Source organism: Galeopterus variegatus, unplaced genomic scaffold (genome assembly GCF_000696425.1).
Source record: "Galeopterus variegatus unplaced genomic scaffold, G_variegatus-3.0.2 Scaffold731, whole genome shotgun sequence".
In the NCBI taxonomy this organism is placed as follows: domain Eukaryota; kingdom Metazoa; phylum Chordata; class Mammalia; order Dermoptera; family Cynocephalidae; genus Galeopterus; species Galeopterus variegatus.
The window spans coordinates 122,187-126,401 of record NW_007726842.1 but is presented as its reverse complement, the minus strand read 5'-3'; the positions used below and the strand labels follow the sequence as shown (position 1 = coordinate 126,401).

The 4,215-nt window shown below is 37.0% G+C and overlaps 1 pseudogene; it reads left to right on the top strand.

Moving 5' to 3' along the window:
• Nucleotides 1–465: 465 nt before the first annotated feature.
• Nucleotides 466–1,155, top strand: LOC103589812 (annotated as a pseudogene).
• The last annotated feature ends 3,060 nt before the right edge of the window (nt 1,156–4,215 follow it).

Genomic DNA, 4,215 nt, shown 5'->3' with positions numbered 1-4,215 from the left:
GTTTATTGCAGCATTATTCACAATAGCCAAGATATGGAATCAAACTGAGTGTCCATCAGTGTATAAATGCATAAAGAAAATGTAGTAAATATACACAATGGAATATTATTCAGAATTTTTAAAAGAGGAAATATTGTCATTTGGGACAACATGGATGAACCTGGAGGACACCATGTTAAGTGAAACAAGCCAGGCACAGAAAGACGAATACCACATGATCCCACTTATATGTGGAATCTTAAAAAGTTGAACTCATACAAGTAGAGAGTAGAATAGTGGTTTCCAGGGGCTAGAGATGGCAGGGTTGTGGGTGGAGGTTAGGGAGATGTTGGTCAAAGGATACAAAACGTCAGTTATGTAGGAAGAGTAAGAGCAGCCTTGTTTTTGGTCTTTCTCTTCTGCTTGTGCTGACACTGCCCCGCTCTCGTTAGTGTCCGGCCCACTGTCTCCTTGTGACCAAACACTATGTCTTCAATTAAGTTGCAGAGTTCTGATGGAGAGATATTTGAAGTTGATGTGGAAATTGCCAAACAATCTGTGACTACCAAGACCATGTTGGAAGATTTGGGAATAGATGATGAAGGAGATGATGACCCAGTTCCTCTACCAAATGTTAATACAGCAATATTTTATTTTATTTTACGTATTAATTTATTTAAAAAGATGACTGGTAAGGGGATCTTAACCCTTGGCTTGGTGTTGTCAGCACCACGCTCAGCCAGTGAGCTAACCGGCCATCCCTATATAGGATCTGAACCTGTGGCCTTGGTGTTATCAGCACCACACTCTCCCGAGTGAGCCACAGGCAGGCCCAACACAGCAATATTTTAAAAGGTCTTTCAGTGGTGCTCCCACCACGAGGATGACCTTCTCCAGAGGATAATGAAAACAAAAAAAAGCGAACAGATGTAATCCCTGTTTGGGACCAAGAATTCCTGAAAGTTGACCAAGGAACACTTTTTGAACTTATTCTGGCTGCAAACTACTTAGACATCAAAGATTTTCTTGATGTTACGTGCAAGGCTGTTTGTTGCCTATATGATCAAGGGGACAACTCCTGATGAGATTCAGAAGACCTTCAATATCAAAAACAATTTCACTGAAAAGGAGGGAGCCCAGGTACCCAAAGAGAATGAGTGGTGCAATGAGAAGTGAAATGTTGTACCTGACACTGTAACACTATAAGGATTGTTCCAAATACTAGTTACTACTCTGTTTATAATTGTTAATGTTAGTCAAGCAGTAGACAAATGCAGCAGCAAATCAATTTTATTAGCAGAATATTGTCCTCATTGAATATGTAGTTTGAGTATGGATTCCAAAGGTATGGCTGAGTTTTTCTACTATGATTGAAAGTTTCTTTTTTCTTGCTCGGAATAAAACTGAACTGTGGGTACTCTATAGAAGGTGGTATTTGGGGCTTTCCCTCTTTTGTAAGGCGATTTCTGCTTAGTTATTGTCCGATTAACTTTGGTAACCTTTTAAAAGCTGGCATTCTTGGGCCGCCCCATGGCTCACTCAGGAGAGTGTGGTGCTGATAACACCAAGGCCACGGGTTCGGAGCCCATATAGGGATGGCCGGTTCGCTCACTGGGTGAGCATGGTGCTGACAACACCAAGTCAAGGGTTAAGATCCCCTTACCGGTCATCTTTTAAAAAAAATTAAAAATTTAAAAAAAATAAAAGCTGGCATTGTAAATACAACAACTTGCAAAAAGTTTTCTGAAATAGAATTAATAAAATATTATATTTATTCACAAGTTGGAAACTGGAAAAAGGCAACTTGAAGTAAATATTCTGAATGGGGTTATTAGGATGTCTTCCAGCCTCCTAGAGTCAAGGAGTACCACTGGCATTGATTAGCTTGTATGTAGCAAGGCTCCTTTAATTGGACTTGAGGACTTGTTTTTTATTTTTAATCTTCTCAGCTTTGAATATATTGACTAGAGACTCAGTTACAACTCAGTTTGTATTTTGGGGGGAGGAGAAAAGTAACTAGACAGTTTGTTAGTGTTTCAACTAAAAAAGGAGGAATAAGTTCAAAAGATCTATTGCACAACATGGTGACTCTAGTTAATAGTAATGAATAGTATTCTTAGAAATTGCTAGGAGAGTAGATTTTAAGTGTTCTCACAACAACAAAAAAAGGTATATGAAGTAAAGCATATGTTAATTATAGCTCGATTTAGCCATTCCACAATGTGTACATATTTTAAAACACCATGAACATGACAAACATACAATTTTTATTTGTTGATTAAAATGAATAAAATGTTTTAAAGAGATTATTATAGGAACAATTGGTGGAATTTGAATATGGACTGTGCATTGGATGGTAATATGGTATCCAAGTTAAATTTACTGAATTTGATCAGAGTTCTGTGGTTTTGAGAAAATATCCTTGTTCATAGGAGATACATTAGGATAGGGAAAGGAGTTAAGGTATCTGCAGTTTCTTCTTCAATAGTTCAACAACAATAATAGTAGTAATAATAATTTGTTTATGTATATATATATATGTATCTATAGATATAAAAAGATGGTGGTAAAGCAAATATGGCAGAATGCTGACAATTAGAGAATCTAGACAAAAAGTATGAGAGTTCATTGTACTATTCTTGGCAATTGTTCTATAAGTGTAAATTTTTCAAAATAAAGAATTTTAAATTACATATATATCTAAAATATTGTGAGGAAAATTAACAGGCTTGGCAGTTGCTTGAATGCACAAAGCAAAGAGGAGTAAAAGTTTCCTGGAACAGAAATTATATCTTTGCCATTTACTATAAACGTGATTTACTTATGGGGCTACAGCAAGGTTCATGGGTGAGATGGAATTAAGCCAATTAAGGATAAGTTGTGCTTTTCTTATTAAGCAACATATGCCAAAGCTACATTTGGATGACAGCCAGTAAAACTTGGATGGAGAGATGCTCTAGATCCTCTTCCAGCTGAAGGGACGGTGTCCAATTGATTATTTCTATACCGTGAAGAAAAATACTTGCCCATTCTCCCTTGAACCTCTAAAGTGGTAGATCGATGGAGGAACATGGTCAAGGCAAAAGTCAGGGGCCTTTGGCTGGCCAGTTTGCTCAACTGGTTAGAGTGCAGCCTTGTAACACCAAGGTCATGGGTTTGGATCCGTATTCCAGCCAACCATTTGTTTATTTATTAATATTTTATTTTATTTTATTTTGTCAAAATACAATGTGGTTGAATATTGTGGCCAATTACTGAAACCTCCCTACCCCCTTGTTCTCCCCCTCCCTCCCAACAATGTCCTTTCTGTATGCTTGTATCAATTTCAAGGAATTGTAGTTATGTCTTCTTCCCCCCCGCCCTGGTTTTTTTNCTTTAGTTTGATATAATCCCATTTGTTTATTTTTCCTTTGGTTGCGCATGCTTTTGGGGTCATATTCATGAAGTCTGTGTCAGTCCTACTTCCTGAAGTGTTTCTCCTATGTTTTCTTTAAGAAGTTTTATTGTTTTGGGGTGTATATTTAATTCTTTAATCCATTTCGAGTTGACTTTAGTTTATGGTGAAAGGTGTGGGTTTAGTTTCATTCTCCTGCATATTGATATCCAATTATTCCAGCACCATTTGCTGAAGAGGTAGTCTCTTCCCCAGTGTATAGGCTTGGTGCCTTTGTCAAAGATCAGATGGCTGTAGGTGTGTGGGTTGATTTCCGGATTCTCTATTCGATTCCATTGATCAGTGTGTCTGTTTTTATGCCAGTACCATACTGTTTTGGTTATTATAGCTTTGTAGTATAGTTTAAAGTCAGGTAGTGTAATACCTCCAGCTTTATTTGTTTTGCTCAGCGTTACTTTGGCTATGTGTGGTCTTTTGTTATTCCATAAGTTCTCATTATAGAGATTTTTCACATCCTTGGTTAACTCAATTCCTAAGTATTTTATTTTTTTGGTGGCTATTGTAAATGGGCAAGCTTCCTTAATTTCTCTTTCTGTATGTTCACTATTGGAGAATAGAAATGCTGCTGATTTTTGTGCGTTGATTTTGTATCCTGCTACTTTGCTGAAATCCTTTATTAACTCCAAGAGTTTTTTTGTAGAGGCTTTAGGCTTTTTGATATATAGGTTCATGTCATCTGCAAACAGGGACAGTTCGACTTCATCTTTTCCAATCTGGATGCCCTTTATTTCCTTCTCTTCTCTGATTGCAGCCAGCCATTAAAAAAAAAATTTAAAAAATCA